We start from the raw sequence: 17,077 nt of genomic DNA on the forward strand, positions 1-17,077 counted from the left end.
TTGGCCACATAATCGCTGAAGGGGTGACCATGGCGTACCGGAGCTGCTATACCAGACTTATAATTAATCAGATGTTGGGGGCCCCCATTAACGTGAAGCGCTCCGTTCGCCAGGGTTGTCCACTCAGTCCACTCCTGTTTTGTGTCTACATAGAAACGCTATGTCTGGCCATCATCGAAAATGAATGTATTAAGGGGTTGAGTCTTCAATCAGCAGAAGTGAAGCTACTGGCATACGCTGACGATGTGGCTGTGTGCTGTAAAGACAAACAAAGTGTATTGAATACTGTTAATATCGTCAAAAAGTTGTGTAACGTCACTAACAGCTACGTTAACTGGCAGAAATGTTTGGGGTTTTGGCATGGAAGATGGGCGTCTACACCAGACCACTTTTCGAACGTAAAGTGGGTCACGACGCCAGTTAAGTACCTTGGAGCACCCCTTGATGCCTACAAGGACAGTAGCGAGTACTGGAAGGAGCGGACAAAAGAACTAAAAGAAAAAGCCGACCGATGGAACGCCTGTCACTTGTCAATGTTCGTGAGAGCTACAGCGTGCAACATGTTTCTCGTGTCAAAGATCTGGTACGTAATGCAGGTCCTACAGTGCTCTCGTATTAATGTGCAGAAACTGCACCGCGTGTTCGCTGTATTCGTGTGGGCATCGAGCTGGGAGCGATGCAGCCGAGATAATCTCTTCCGACGTGTGAAGGATGGTGGTCTGGGGTTGGCGCACCTTTTCTTGCGTCAACTGGTGAATAGATTCTCCTTCTTTCGAGATACAAACGACCCATTTCTGCGCACGGTGATCCAAATGAGGCTGTCAAGATCACTTCCCGAATTCGTTGTAGGTGCGGAAATAATGCCAGGACCAGTCCGTGGTTTCTTTCGGGAAATAGTTCAGAGTGTTTCTTTTTTGCGTGTTCGTTTTTCAAGTGCATATTTGTGGAGTGTAAAACGGAAAAAGTTATATCGTGATTTATGTGACAGTGTTTTGCTGGTACTTATGTACAGAGCCCCGTACAGTGGAGGCCCAGGCCAAGATGTATTGAAAAGGGGGAAGAAGATGCCAGTTCAACCAGCCACTAAATCGTTCTTTTTTAAATTACACACCGGTACTCTACCTGGTAAAATCTTCCTTGAACAACGTGGGTTCTACATGCCATGGGGAACCCACTGCCTTATATGTAAAAAAACAGAAAGCATAGATCACGTCTTCATCCACTGTTTGGAAGGGGTCTTTTTCTGGGACGTGTTACAAAGGACTCTAAAAAAGGAGCTAGCTATAGATCCCCACGGAATCAGGTTTCTGCCAGTATATGACGACGAAGGTTTCCCGTACGACCTGATCATGCTTACGGGCCTCCACTGTTTATGGCGCGCAAGAATGGCGGGTTACCATTGTGACCCGGATGCCCGACCGGCGCGTCTGTACTTTTGTGAATCCATGTAACGGTATGTGGAAGTGATCAAGTTGCAACAGCCTGTTCCTGAGTGGCTGTCGAGGGTTGAACCCCTTACAGCACTAAAGGAATTTTAATCCGACAACGTCGTGCCACAGTAGCCGACGGCAGCGAATGTAAACATTACTGTTCTTTGTTCCGTTTGTGTATTCATCCCTTTTTGCTTCTTTGGTCTTTGTTTATATCATTTAGGAATTTGTGTTGTGATATGTTGAGGACTGGCAATAAAAAAAAAAAAAGGCTCGTTGGTCTAGGGGTATGATTATCGCTTCGGGTGCGAGAGGTCGCGGGTTCAAATCCCGGACGAGCCCAGTTTTTGCTTTTTCCTTCCGCATCAGTATTACTTCAGAGTCTAACGCTACATTATCCTAACTTGCGTTACTTGAACACCGTAGGCCTTCCTCGAAACTGCAACGAGCTCTCACTCACGAAGAAACGGAAATATTAATCTGCTCTCTCAGTTATCTCCTCACTTGTCTTGCAGAGGCACTTCAGCCACCACAAGCAGTCTCTGCAACAGCTCGACTCGTTAATCTATTGGTATGATTCTGGCTAAGGTACGCAGAGACCACTGGTTGAAATCGCGGAGGAGGCCACTTATTCATTCTTTCCTCAAGCATAAGTATCACTACAGAGAAGAGCGCAAATGCATCGCAATATATTTTATTTTATCAGCGAATTTCCCACTGGAAACTTTAACGAGCACCCAGTGACGTGGACAGAAAATAACATTCCGCTTTTAGGAAGAACCTGTCCGATTTTATGGCACTCCCTTAGAAGCCGTCGAATACGCTGTCTGTGATCGTTCGGCTCCTTGGTCTAGGGGATTCTACTTCCGGCAGTCGAGCTGTACGGACGTGTGGATCATGGGCTCTGAAGGAGCGGCTTTTGCGGCCACCGGCCGCGGTAACAGGCTTATGGACGATGACGAGGAAGCGAGCTACCAGTTTATTTTGCCACCACTGCCCAAGGGACCTGTCGTGAAAAACACCGTGTTTTTGCATGGCGACGTGCGAGCGAGGCCCTATAGGGTCGAAGACTTCCGAGATGCACTCATCCCGACTGGACTGCTGCAGGAGGTCATGGCCCTTGGAGCCTACCAGATCAATCACGTATGGGCAGTCACCTTCTCGAGTGACGAGGCAACGAAAAGGATGCTGGCGTTGAAAGAGCTCAACGTGAAGGGGCGTCGTTGCGTTATCGTCGACCCTCAAGACCAACAGGTACGCCTCCGCCTTCATTGGCTGCTTTATTGGGTGGCGGACGAAGATATAAAGGCAGCGCTAGCGGCCTTTGGCAAGGTCGTGGAAGTGACGAGAGAAAGATGGCGTGTCAGAGGCGTAGGCGACAAGGACTCAACGTCGCGGACCGTTTTGTTGAAGTTGAAGAGCGGGATGAAAGTCGATGACCTCACGCACCAAATGCGAGTTGCCGGTGAACTGGCCCTTGTCGTAGCGCCTGGACGGCCGATGCAGTGCCTACGATGCAAGGGTGTCGGACACGTCCGTCGCGAGTGCAAGGTACCGCGTTGCGCTCGGTGTCGCAGCTTTGGACACTCTGAAGATCAGTGTGTGCGCACGTACGCTGCAGCTGTGGGGCCACCAGCGAACTAGGTCGTCGCGCAGATGAGGATGGATGCTGCTGAAGCCGAGGACGCTGCCAAGGGGGCTGGTGACAAGGAGAGCGCCAGCAATGCAGAGGCGACATCGAAGGCAGCGAAAGATACAGATGTATTTGTTACCCTCGAAAAGAAAGATGGGACGACAACGGGTCCTGCAGAAGAGCGGGCGAAAAGCAAGGAAAACTGCCTTGTAGTTGATGAAGCCGCATGCGAGACAGAAGGTGGGGATCCGCCCCCAACCAGCGACCCTATGGATACGAGCGGCAGCGCTACCTTTAAGAGGCCGCTAGACGCTACCGATGGGAAAACAGCTGCAAAGAACCATGCCGACGGGCCACCTGCAAAGACAACTTTGACGAGAAGGAGCAGCTTCAAGCCCTCTCCAAACATTCATCGGGATAGGAAAGCCGGCGACAAGCCACAGCCGTCCGCGGACCACACCACACCACCGGACGGTCCCCGAGGCGTCTAGCCGCTGGCTAGACGTTGTGGTGAGCACAGTGCTCCGGGCCTCTCTAACTTTCTCGTATTAGCAATGGCAACCAACCCAACGCTTAGCTTAGGCACGCTAAACGTAAGAGGTCTGGCCGCCAAGCGTAAACAAAGCCAAGTGTACCGGATGATGGTGGACCAAGACCTCGACGTTCTGGCCGTGCAAGAGACAAAGGTTGAAAGGGAGGAGGAGACCCGGGGCATGGTGCTAAGGTTTACGTCTTTATACTACGCGGTAGTGAGCCATGCTAAAGGTGCGTCGGCGGGTGTTATTTTATTTATTAGGAAACTTCCCGGCTTATCTATCGAAAATTATTTTTCATGCCCTTGAGGCAGGTTAGTGTACGTTGACTTTAATGTTGGTAATGATTCGTGGCGTGTTGTGTATGTTTATGCACCTAATGTTTGTGAAGAGCGCAATCTGTTTTTTTCATCCTTAAGGACGCACATTTGCATGAACAAAAAAGTGATAATTCTGGGAGATTTTAATTGTGTACTCCGAGATCGGGACAGAACAGGCCGAAGAACAAATGACAAAAGCTGCCATGTCCTCGCTGAATTATTAACCGATTTCGACCTAGACGACGTGGCTGACTGTCTGGTTGGAACACGCGAGGTTCATTACACACACTTCCAGGGCAATAGTCACGCGCGTCTAGACAGAATGTACGTGTCACTAGACGTAATACCCCTGTGTAACAGCTACGGTGTCACGCCTCTTTCATTCACTGATCACTGTTTGGTCAAGATGTATGTTGGACGCAAAGCAAAACACCACACTTTCACGTGGGAGTTGTGGAAAATGAATTCCAAATTGTTAACTGACGAGCTTTTTCTAAGCAAAGTACAGGAATATTTGAAAGAAGTGGGAAATAACGTGTTGCGAGTCACCGAAAAGTGGGAAAATTTTAAACAACGAATTAAACTAGCCGCCATCGATCGCTCCTGCAAAATAAAGTACGAAGAAAGAGTTAAAGAGAAAGAACTAAGGGTGGTGTTGGAAAAGTTAACGGCCTTAGAGTGCAGCCAACAGGGCGCATACAAAGACGATTTGCGTAGCATCAAATCGAAATTGGAGATATGCGATGAAGAGCGATATCGGGGAGCGATTATACGCGCAAGGGCAGAGGCTTTGACAGCAGATGAGGCTCCAACTAAACGTGCGCTCGGTCTTGAAAAGAGGCACGCACGGCGTAACCACGTAGATGTACTTGAAGTAGATGATCACGAAATAACCGACTGTGAGGACATAGCGCAAGTGTTTTTCCAGCACTTTCAACAGCTTTTTGCATCGAGTCCTGTTGACGTAGATGCCTTTAGAGCCACGTTTTTGGGACGCATGCCGCAACTCAACGACGACACGAAGAACAGACTAGAGGCACCGATATCAGCACGTGAAGTGGAAAAGGCAATTGATGATTTAAAAACTGGAAAATCGCCGGGTCCGGATGGCCTTTGCGCCGCTTTTTATAAACAGTTTAAATCAGACTTGTCGCCTCTTCTCGCTGACGTCTTTAACGAAGCGTATGAAGTAAACGCATTGCCATATTCTTTCGGGGAAGCACACACCGTGCTCATCCCTAAGACCGACGAGCCTACGAAACTAAAATATGTAACGTCGTACAGACCAATATCACTTACCAACAATGATTACAAAGTATTCATGAAGATCATCGCTTGCAGGTTACAATCAGTAATGGAAACCATAGTAGGTAGTCACCAAACATGCGGCATCATGGGACGTACTATTAGCACAAACATACACATAATGAGATCAATTCTGGAATGTTGTGACGCCTTAAGGTCGCGAGTTGCTATTCTCCAACTTGATTTGGAGAAAGCTTTTGATTGTGTTGCTCATGTTATTTTAATTGCCATTCTAAAACATATAAATGTCGGGTCCATAATTACTGACGGGGTGGCCATGGCGTACCGGAACGGAAGTACTAAGCTTATAATTAACAAGTCACTGGGGGCCCCCATCAGCATTCAACGTTCCGTGCGTCAGGGCTGCCCAGCCAGCCCACTCCTGTTCTGTATTTATCTAGAGACTCTGTGTTTGGCAGTGATTGAGAACAAATGTATTCATCGGTTTACAATGCAAGCATCAGAAGTTAAACTTCTGGCCTATGCTGATGACGAAGCCGTGTGTTGCAATGACAAGGAGAGCGTTTTGCAAACGATAAATGTTGTTAAAAAATTTGGCGAAATCACTGGAAGTAGAGTAAACTGGAGCAAGTGCCACGGTATTTGGCATGGGGAGTGGCCTAAGACCCCCGCTATCTTTGCGAATGTCACGTGGTCGACAACGCCAGTAAAATACCTGGGTGTACCACTTGAAGCTTATAAACAGAGCGACGAATACTGGCAGTGCGAGCTTAAAAGGGTTAAAGAGAAGGCTGAGGCGTGGAGAGCCAAACACCTTTCAGTATTCGCCAGGGCTACAGTATGCAACTTGTTTTTCGTAGCTAAGCTATGGTACGTTATGCAATTCATTTTTTGTAACAGGGCCAATGTACAGAAATTGCACAGAGTTTTTACCGTGTTTGTGTGGGGTTCTGGATGGGAGAGATGCAGCCGCAACAATCTTTTCAGACGGGTGAAAGATGGAGGGCTAGGGCTGGCCCACCTGTTTGTGAGGCAATTAGTCGGACGGTTCTTTTTCTTCAGGAACAATGATAATTCATTTCTTCAATCGGTTTGCAAAGTTAGACTTGCGCATTTGTTACCCGAGTTTATTATAAGCTCTGAAAGTGTACCGGTGGCAGTGTTCGGATTCTATAAGGAAATTGTGCTGAGTGTTCGTTTCCTTGCTGTACGGTTTTCCAAAGAATATTTGTTTACGGTCACAAGAAAAAGGCTGCGCAATGATCTATTGGACAGCCTTTTTCCCTCACCTCGGTACCGAACTATGTACAGTCGAGGCCCAGGCCAGAATGTTTTCAAACGTGTTAAAAAAATGCAGGTACCGCCTGGTATGAAAACTTTCTTTTTCAAGCTACACACAGGAACACTATCAGTTGCAACGTTTTTAGAAGAAAGGGGCTTTTACATGCCATGGGGCTCAGATTGCTTCATATGCAAACAACCAGAAACAATAGACCATGTTTTTTTACACTGTTGGGCGGGGGTTTTCTTTTGGGATGTTCTACAGCGAACAATAAAGAAAGAATTTCCTCTTGATCCACATGGCATAAGGTATCTACCGATAGATGACGAGGACTGAACACCTTTCGATCAGATAATGTTAACTGGCCTCTACTGTATATGGCGAGCCCGCATGGCTGGCTTCTATTGCGATCCCGATGCAAGACCAGCCCGTGTTTTCTTTCGAGAACAAATAACACGTTTTCTTGATATGCTTGCTACACATGAGTGCCCACCGCCTTGGATGGCCAGGATAGAACCCCTGGCTAATCTTAAAGAATTTTAAACAACGCCAGCTCACATATAACAGGCGGCTTTTATTTATTAATTTTTGTTAACGGATGAGAAGTTCATCTGTCTGTGTATATATGTTCCTTATGTTGTCCTTCCGATGTACTGCTGATTACCGGCAATTAAAAAAAAAAAAAAAGCTCCTTGGTCTAGGGGTATGATTCTCGCTTTGGGTGCGAGAGGTCCCGGGTTCAAATCCCGGACGAGCCCAATTTTTGCTTTTTCCTTTCGCATCAGTATTACTTCAGAGTCTAACGCTTAATTATCCTAACTTGCATTACTTGAACAGCGTAGGCCTTCCTCGACACTGCAACGAGCTCTCACTCACGAAGAAACGAAAATATTAATCTGCTCTCTCAGTTATCTCCTCACTTGTCTTGCAAAGGCACTTCAGCCACCGCAAGCAGTCTCTGCGGCAGCTCGACTCGTTAATCTTTTGGTGTGATTCTGGCTAAGGTACGCAGAGACCCCTGGTTCAAATCGCGGAGGAGGCCACTTATTCATTCTTTCCTCAAGCATAAGTATCACTACAGAGAAGAGTGCTAATGCATCGCAATTTATTTTATGTGATCAGCGAATTTCCCACTGGAAACTGTAACGAGAACCCAGTGACGTGGACAGAAAATAACATTCCGCTTTTCTGAAGCACCTGTCCGATTTTGTTGTGCTCCCTTAGAAGCCGTCGAAAAAGCTCTCTGTGAACGTTCGGCTCGTTGGTCTAGGGCATTCTGCTTCCGGCAGCCGAGCTGATCGGATCGTTGAATCATGGCCTCAAGCGGGGCGGCGACAGCGGTCACTTTGGGCCGCTGAAACAGGTTCAGCAACGACGATGAAAGGGAATACCAGTTTATTTTGCCCCAACTGCCAAAAGGACGAATTGTTCTCAACACAGTCTTTTTACACGGTGATGTAAGAGCGAGGCCGTACAAGGTCGAGGATTTTCGGGATGCGCTTACGCCCACAAGCCTGCTGTCGGAAGTTGTGTGCCTGGGGGCCTACCAGGTCAATCACGTCTGGGCCGTGACCCTCAGTGACGCAGCTGCAACAAAACGCCTGCTGGCCCTGAAAGAGCTTCAGGTGAAAGGGCGTCGATGTGTCATCGTCGACCCGCAAGACCAGCAGGTGAAACTCAGGCTTCACTGGCTGCTGTACGGCGTTTCCGACGAGGACGTCCGGGCGGCATTCACAACCTTCGGCAAGGTAGAAGAGGTGAGCAGGGAGCGTTGGCGCGTCCAAGGCATAGGAGACAAGACCTCGACCACCCGGACCGTGCTACTGAAGCTGAGAAGCGGCATTAAAGTGGAAGACCTGCCTCACCAGGTCCGCGTCGGCGGAGAGCTGGCATTGGTGGTCGTACCTGGGCGGCCCATGCAGTGCCTGCGCTGCCAAAGGACAGGACACGTACGCCGTGATTGCAAAGTCCCCCGCTGTTCGAGATGCAGACGGTTCGGCCACGTCGACGCTGACTGCGTTAAATCTTACGCGGCCGTGACAGGACCAGCAGCGAGTGATGTTGCTGCAGAGCACGTCATGGACGCAGTCGAGACAGAAGAAGCTGCTAAGGGAGCCGGTGTGCAAGTGCCTTCATTGACGACAAATGCCACGACGCTACCGGAGGTCGCTCAAGCCAAGGTAGTCGAGGGTGCTGAGCAGGTGACTGGGCCTGCACGTGTCGAGAGGGACGAAGACCCTGTGAAGGCAGGTGCTAATGAAGGCGAACGCGAGGAGAATGAGTCAGCGATGCAACAGGGCGAGGATGCAAAAGACGGGGACCGGGCGGCTAGTCTCGGTGCCACCTCCAAGCGCCCCCGTGAAGAGGGCGGAGACAAGGACAGCGCGGCATCCAGCACAAGTGACGGGCCACCAGCGAAGACGCCTCTTGGGAGGCGGTCGGTCTTCAACCCGAAGCCAAATGTTCCGCCCGAGAGAAAGCCTGGTGACAAAGCACAGCAAAAGAATAACGCCGGGAAGACGGGTGGTCCCGGAGGCGGCTAGCCGAGGGCTGGTCGTGAAAGGTAAGCACCATGCTCCGGGTCTATCTCATACTTTAGTTCATAATGGCTCCTAATCCGTCGCTCACTATTGCCACACTAAACGTGAGAGGGTTGGCGGCCAAGCGTAGGCAAAGCCAAGTCCTACGGTTGGCCGCTGACCAAGACCTAGACGTTCTAGCTGTCCAGGAGACAAAGGTTGACGGAGAGGAGGAGACCGGGAGCATGGTGCGGCGTTTCATGACTAGATATTATGCGGTCGTGAGCCATGCGGTAGGGACGTCCACCGGTTGTGTCCTGTTTGTTAAGAAGTTGCCTGGCCTTGTTGTTAAAAATGTATTTTCATGTCAAACCGGAAGGATCGTTTTTTGTGATGTTGTTTTTCGGGAATTGGAATTCAGAGTCATGTGCATATATGCACCGAATGCTGTGGAAGAACGCGCTTCATTTTTTGCGAATCTTTTTCAGTATATTAGCACTGATAAGTGCATGGTTTTGTTGGGGGATTTCAATTGTGTTTTGAGGGCTCAGGATAGAGTCAATAATGCTGGTATTCGCGATAAAAGCAGTAGTGTGTTGACTAAGCTAATGTGTGATAATGAACAGGACGATGTCTGTGAGTGCCTGGAGGGGGAGCGGGAAGTCATGTACACACGATTCCAAGGTAGTAGTCATGCGCGGTTAGACCGCATATACGTATCGCAAGACATAATTCCAAAGTGCCATAGTTATTCGGTGGCACCAGTATCGTTTTCAGATCACTGCATTGTGAAATGTCATATAGGCACGGACAGGAAGAAACAAGATTTTAATTGGGAACTATGGAAAATGAATGCCTTACTACTAAAAGACGAGCCATTTGTAGAGGCAGTACGTGAGGCCGTCAGGAAAGTAAGTGAAGAAAACAGTGAAACAATAGCAGAGAAATGGGAATACTTCAAACAAAACGTAAAAATGAAAGCTTTAGAAAGATCGAGCTGCTTACGATTTGAGAAGGAAATGAAAGAAAGGGGCTTACGAAAGACACTTAAGCAGCTGATAGCGCTGGAGTGCGAAGAGCCTGGGACGTATAAGCAAGATGTAGGAGCCATTAAAGAAAAAATCGAGCAGCTTGACAAGGAACGGTATCAAGGTGCGATTGTGCGAGCAAGAGCAAATGCATTAGTAGCTGGAGAGACGCCCACTAAACGGGCGCTGGGACTCGAAAAAGCGCAAGCTCGACGGAATCATGTCGACAGAATTTTATGGAACGGCACAGTTGCCGACGATAGTAAGAGCATAGGCCGAGCGTTTCTAGAGTATTATCAGTCACTCTTTGCGTTTCAAGAAGTGAATATAGACGAGTTCAGAAGGGCCTTTCTATCTCGGATGCCGCGAGTGAGTGACGATACAAAACAACGATTGGAATGGAAAATAACAGAACGTGAAGTTGAAAAAGCGATTGATGATTTGAACCAAGGCAAATCACCTGGACCGGACGGTCTGGGCGCGTGTTTATATAAAGCTTTTAAGAAAGAACTGTCGCCGTTACTAACAGAGCTGTTTAATGATGCGTATGATAACAAAACTTTGCCGCCTTCTTTCGGAAAAGCTCATACCATACTCATCCCTAAGAGTGACCAAGTGGAGAAACTTAGGCTAGTAACATCTTACAGGCCAATATCTTTAACCAATGTTGATTATAAGGTTTTTATGAAAGTTTTGGCTGCCAGACTTCAAAGCGTCATAAATGACATAGTGGCAGATCACCAAACGTGTGGTATCAAAGGAAGGTCCATTTATTCGAATATTCACACGATGCGGTGCGTGCTGGAGTGCTGTGACGCCACCTCGGGTGGAGTCGCGGTGCTCCAGCTGGACCTCGAGAAAGCGTTTGATTGTGTCTCTCATGATATTTTGTTTGCCATTTTGGATTACGTTAATGTTGGTTCCATCATCACTGAGGGAGTGGCGTTGGCGTACCAGAACTGCACAACACGCCTAATTGTGAATAAATCATTGGGGGCCCCCATTAACGTCATGCGTTCTGTGCGTCAGGCCTGCCCTCTCAGTCCTCTTTTGTTTGACATTTACATAGAAACTATGTGTTTGGCAATAACTGAGAATGAGCAAATACGCGGGTATAGCTTGGCAGCCACACAAATCAAGCTCTTGGCATATGCAGATGACATCGTGGTGTGTTGTAGAAGCAAAGAAAGTGTGACGGAAACAATAAGAGTAGTGAAAAATTTTTGTGATGTGACGGGCAGTAGAGTGAACTGGGGAAAGTCCCTCGGTTTGTGGCACGGAGAGTGGTCTTCGGCCCCGGACCATTTTGGAAATGTGAGCTGGATAAAAACCCCGACCAAGTACTTAGGTGTCCCCATGGGCAGTTACAAAAATAGCGACGAATACTGGGCGAACCAAGCAAAAGAAACAAGAGAAAAAGCAGACAGGTGGAAAGGCATCAACCTGTCGATTTTCGCAAAAGCAAGTGTGTGTAACATGTTTTTTATTACGAAGTTGTGGTACGTCATGCAAACGTTGTACTGTTCAAAGGTAAACGTGCAAAGGTTGCACAGAGTGTTCGCGGTTTTTATCTGGGGCTCTACCTGGGAAAGGAGTAGCCGAACCAATCTGTTCCGGCACGTGAAGAAAGGGGGGCTGGGCTTGGCGCATCTTTTTGTACGCCAGCTTGTGAACAGGTTTTTGTTTTTTCGGGATGTGCGTGATCCGTTTCTGCGCACTGTATGCCAACTCAGGTTGAGAGGTGCTTTGCCGGCACTTATTGTTAGTACAGATAGTATGCCCGGAACGCTTCGTGGCTATCTTAAAGAAGTTGCAGATAGTGTGCGCTTTCTTTCTGTGCGTTTTTCTTTTGAGTATTTATGTAACGTTAAAAGGAAAACATTGTATAAAGATATTTGCGATATTGTATTTGCAGTGATATTGTACAGAGCGCTATACAGTGGAAGATCATGACTGGGTGTCCTTAAGCGAGTGAAAAATATGCAGGTGCCTACTGGGGTAAAGACATTCTTTTTTAAATTACACACAGGAACACTCTCAGTGAAGACATTCATGGAAGAACGTGGCTTTCTTGTACACTGGGGCTCGCACTGCTTGATTTGCAAGTAACCAGAAACAATAGACCATGTCTTTTTGCATTCCTGGGCCGGAGTGTTCTTCTGGGATGTCCTACAAAGAACAATGAAGAAGGAGTTACCGTTAAATCCGGATGGCATCAGGTACTTAGCGGTAACGAATGATGACGGGGTTCCCTTCGACCTAATAATGCTCAAGGGCCTTCATAGTTTATGGCGTGCAAGGATGTCTGGTACTACTGCGACCCGGACGCTAGACCTGCGCGTACGTATTTCCGCGAAAGCATGTCTCGTTTCATTGAAATAAAGAAAATACAAGAATGTGTACCCGAATGGCTGTCGAGGATAGAACCTCTGACAGCACTGAAAGAATTTTAATTAGACAACGCCAGTCCTTATAGGACTGATGGCATGTATGTTCTTTCAAAATGTTTTGTATTTGTTAATTGTGCATTGTAATTTTGTTCTGTATTATGTGCTCTGTACAATGTCGAAGACCGGCAATAAATAAAAAAAAAAAACCTCGTTGGTCTAGGGGTATGATTCTCGCTTCGGGTGCGAGAGGTCCCGGGTTCAAATCCCGGACGAGCCCAGTTTTTGCTTTTTCCTTCCGCATCAGTATTACTTCAGAGTCTAACGCTTAATTATCCTAACTTGCATAACTTGAACAGCGTAGACCTTCCTCGAAACTGCAACGAGCTCTCACTCGCGAAGAAACGAAAATAATAATCTGCTCTCTCAGTTATCTCCTCACTTGTCTTGCAGAGGCACTTCAGCCAACACAAGCAGTCTCTGCGACAGCTCGACTCGTTAATCCATTGGTATGATTCTGGCTAAGGTACGCAGAGACCACTGGTTGAAATCGCGGAGGAGGCCACTTATTTATTCTTTCCTCAAGCATAAGTATCACTACAGAGAAGAGCGCAAATGCATCGCAATATATTTTATTTTATCAGCGAATTTCCCACTGGAAACTTTAACGAGCACCCAGTGACGTGGACAGAAAATAAAATTCCGCTTTTAGGAAGCACCTGTCCGATTTTATGGCACTCCCTTAGAAGCCGTCGAAAACGCTGTCTGCGATCGTTCGGCTCCTTGGTCTAGAGGTATGATTCTCGCTTTGGGTGCGAGAGGTCCCAGGTTCAAATCCCGGACGAGCCCAATTTTTGCTTTTTCCTTTCGCATCAGTATTACTTCAGAGTCTAACGCTTAATTATCCTAACTTGCATTACTTGAACAGCGTAGGCCTTCCTCGAAACTGCAACGAGCTCTCACTCACGAAGAAACGAAAATATTAATCTGCTCTCTCAGTTATCTCCTCACTTTTCTTGCAGAGGCACTTCAGCCAGCACAAGCAGTCTCTGCGATGGCTCGACTCGTTAATCTATTGGTATGATTCTGGCTAAGGTACGCAGAACCCCTGGTTCAAATCGCGGAGGAGGCCACTTATTCATTCTTTCCTCAAGCATAAGTATCACTACAGAGAAGAGTGCAAATGCATCGCAATTTATTTTATGTAATCAGCGAATTTCCCAATGGAAACCGTAACGAGAACCCAGTGACGTGGACAGAAAATAACCTTCCGCTTTTCTGAAGCACCTGTCCGATTTTGTTGTGCTCCATTAGAAGCCGTCGAAAACGCTCTCTGTGAGCGTTCGGCTCGTTGGTCTAGGGCTATGATTCTCGCTTCGGGTGCGAGAGGTCCCGGGTTCAAATCCCGGACGAGCCCAGTTTTTGCTTTTTCTTTCCGCATCAGTATTACTTCAGAGTCTAACGCTTAATTATCCAATTTTGCATTACTTGAACAGCGTAGGCCTTCCTCGAAACTGCAACGAGCTCTCACTCACGAAGAAACGGAAATATTAATCTGCTCTCTCAGTTATCTCCTCACTTGTCTTGCAGAGGCACGTCAGTCACCACAAGCAGTCTCTGCGATAGCTCGACTCGTTAATCTATTGGTATGATTCTGGCTAAGGTACGCAGAGACCACTGGTTGAAATCGCGGAGGAGGCCACTTATTCATTCTTTCCTCAAGCATAAGTATCACTACAGATAAGAGTGCAAATGTATCGCAATATATTTTATTTGATCAGCGAATTTCCCACTGGAAACTTTAACGAGCACCCAGTGACGTGGACAGAAAATAACATTCCGCTTTTAGGAAGCACCTGTCCGATTTTATGGCACTCCCTTAGAAGCCGTCGAAAACGCTGCCTGTGAACGTTCGGCTGTCTGTGAACGTTCGGCTCGTTGGTCTTAATGTAACTGCATTGATTTGACACTACCATTATTTCCATGCAATAAAGAAAAAAAATTCGGCCCGTTGGTCTAGGGGTATGATTCTCGCTTCGGGTGCGATAGGTCCCGGGTTCAAATCCCGGACGAGCCCAGTTTTTGCTTTTTCCTTCCGCATCAGTATTACTTCAGAGTCTAACGCTAAATTATCCTATCTTGCGTTACTTCAACAGCGTAGGCCTTACTCGAAACTGCAACGAGCTCTCACTCGCGAACAAACGAAAATAATAATCTGCTCTCTCAGTTATCTCCTCACTTGTCTTGCAGAGGCACTTCAGCCAACACAAGCAGTCTCTGCGACAGCTCGACTCGTTAATCCATTGGTATGATTCTGGCTAAGGTACGCAGAGACCACTGGTTGAAATCGCGGAGGAGGCCACTTATTCATTCTTTCCTCAAGCATAAGTATCAGTACAGAGAAGAGCGCAAATGCATCGCAATATATTTTATTTTATCAGCGAATTTCCCACTGGAAACTTTAACGAGCACCCAGTGACGTGGACAGAAAATAAAATTCCGCTTTTAGGAAGCACCTGTCCGATTTTATGGCACTCCCTTAGAAGCCGTCGAAAACGCTGTCTGAGATCGTTCGGCTCCTTGGTCTAGGGGTATGATTCTCGCTTTGGGTGCGAGAGGTCCCAGGTTCAAATCCCGGACGAGCCCAATTTTTGCTTTTTCCTTTCGCATCAGTATTACTTCAGAGTCTAACGCTTAATTATCCTAACTTGCATTACTTGAACAGCGTAGGCCTTCCTAGAAACTGCAATGAGCTCTCACTCACGAAGAAACGAAAATATTAATCTGCTCTCTCAGTTATCTCCTCACTTTTCTTGCAGAGGCACTTCAGCCAGCACAAGCAGTCTCTGCGATGGCTCGACTCGTTAATCTATTGGTATGATTCTGGCTAAGGTACGCAGAACCCCTGGTTCAAATCGCGGAGGAGGCCACTTATTCATTCTTTCCTCAAGCATAAGTATCACTACAGAGAAGAGTGCAAATGCATCGCAATTTATTTTATGTAATCAGCGAATTTCCCACTGGAAACCGTAACGAGAACCCAGTGACGTGGACAGAAAATAACCTTCCGCTTTTCTGAAGCACCTGTCCGATTTTGTTGTGCTCCATTAGAAGCCGTCGAAAACGCTCTCTGTGAGCGTTCGGCTCGTTGGTCTAGGGGTATGATTCTCGCTTCGGGTGCGAGAGGTCCCGGGTTCAAATCCCGGACGAGCCCAGTTTTTGCTTTTTCTTTCCGCATCAGTATTACTTCAGAGTCTAACGCTTAATTATCCAATTTTGCATTACTTGAACAGCGTAGGCCTTCCTCGAAACTGCAACGAGCTCTCACTCACGAAGAAACGGAAATATTAATCTGCTCTCTCAGTTATCTCCTCACTTGTCTTGCAGAGGCACGTCAGTCACCACAAGCAGTCTCTGCGATAGCTCGACTCGTTAATCTATTGGTATGATTCTGGCTAAGGTACGCAGAGACCACTGGTTGAAATCGCGGAGGAGGCCACTTATTCATTCTTTCCTCAAGCATAAGTATCACTACAGATAAGAGTGCAAATGTATCGCAATATATTTTATTTGATCAGCGAATTTCCCACTGGAAACTTTAACGAGCACCCAGTGACGTGGACAGAAAATAACATTCCGCTTTTAGGAAGCACCTGTCCGATTTTATGGCACTCCCTTAGAAGCCGTCGAAAACGCTGTCTGTGAACGTTCGGCTGTCTGTGAACGTTCGGCTCGTTGGTCTTAATGTAACTGCATTGATTTGACACTACCATTATTTCCATGCAATAAAGAAAAAAAATTCGGCTCGTTGGTCTAGGGGTATGATTCTCGCTTCGGGTGCGATAGGTCCCGGGTTCAAATCCCGGACGAGCCCAGTTTTTGCTTTTTCCTTCCGCATCAGTATTACTTCAGAGTCTAACGCTAAATTATCCTATCTTGCGTTACTTCAACAGCGTAGGCCTTACTCGAAACTGCAACGAGCTCTCACTCGCGAACAAACGAAAATAATAATCTGCTCTCTCAGTTATCTCCTCACTTGTCTTGCAGAGGCACTTCAGCCAACACAAGCAGTCTCTGCGACAGCTCGACTCGTTAATCCATTGGTATGATTCTGGCTAAGGTACGCAGAGACCACTGGTTGAAATCGCGGAGGAGGCCACTTATTCATTCTTTCCTCAAGCATAAGTATCAGTACAGAGAAGAGCGCAAATGCATCGCAATATATTTTATTTTATCAGCGAATTTCCCACTGGAAACTTTAACGAGCACCCAGTGACGTGGACAGAAAATAAAATTCCGCTTTTAGGAAGCACCTGTCCGATTTTATGGCACTCCCTTAGAAGCCGTCGAAAACGCTGTCTGCGATCGTTCGGCTCCTTGGTCTAGGGGTATGATTCTCGCTTTGGGTGCGAGAGGTCCCAGGTTCAAATCCCGGACGAGCCCAATTTTTGCTTTTTCCTTTCGCATCAGTATTACTTCAGAGTCTAACGCTTAATTATCCTAACTTGCATTACTTGAACAGCGTAGGCCTTCCTAGAAACTGCAACGAGCTCTCACTCACGAAGAAACGAAAATATTAATCTGCTCTCTCAGTTATCTCCTCACTTTTCTTGCAGAGGCACTTCAGCCAGCACAAGCAGTCTCTGCGATGGCTCGACTCGTTAATCTATTGGTATGAT

General features: G+C 47.2%; 6 non-coding genes across 6 annotated transcripts; all 6 read left to right on the forward strand.

Moving 5' to 3' along the window:
* Window positions 1-1,700: 1,700 nt before the first annotated feature.
* On the forward strand, window positions 1,701-1,772 carry TRNAP-CGG (transfer RNA proline (anticodon CGG)). The gene has a single exon. It is a non-coding gene; the product is annotated as a tRNA-Pro (tRNA).
* Window positions 1,773-12,606: 10,834 nt separating this feature from the next.
* Window positions 12,607-12,682, forward strand: TRNAP-CGG (transfer RNA proline (anticodon CGG)). The gene has a single exon. It is a non-coding gene; the product is annotated as a tRNA-Pro (tRNA).
* Window positions 12,683-13,743: 1,061 nt separating this feature from the next.
* TRNAP-CGG (transfer RNA proline (anticodon CGG)) lies at window positions 13,744-13,815 on the forward strand. The gene has a single exon. It is a non-coding gene; the product is annotated as a tRNA-Pro (tRNA).
* Window positions 13,816-14,403: 588 nt separating this feature from the next.
* TRNAP-CGG (transfer RNA proline (anticodon CGG)) lies at window positions 14,404-14,475 on the forward strand. Its single transcript has one exon. It is a non-coding gene; the product is annotated as a tRNA-Pro (tRNA).
* A 1,065-nt stretch (window positions 14,476-15,540) lies between these two features.
* TRNAP-CGG (transfer RNA proline (anticodon CGG)) lies at window positions 15,541-15,612 on the forward strand. Its single transcript has one exon. It is a non-coding gene; the product is annotated as a tRNA-Pro (tRNA).
* Window positions 15,613-16,200: 588 nt separating this feature from the next.
* Window positions 16,201-16,272, forward strand: TRNAP-CGG (transfer RNA proline (anticodon CGG)). Its single transcript has one exon. It is a non-coding gene; the product is annotated as a tRNA-Pro (tRNA).
* Window positions 16,273-17,077: the final 805 nt, after the last annotated feature.

The sequence above is a fragment of the Dermacentor andersoni genome, chromosome 7 (assembly GCF_023375885.2).
Source record: "Dermacentor andersoni chromosome 7, qqDerAnde1_hic_scaffold, whole genome shotgun sequence".
NCBI classification, from domain to species: domain Eukaryota; kingdom Metazoa; phylum Arthropoda; class Arachnida; order Ixodida; family Ixodidae; genus Dermacentor; species Dermacentor andersoni.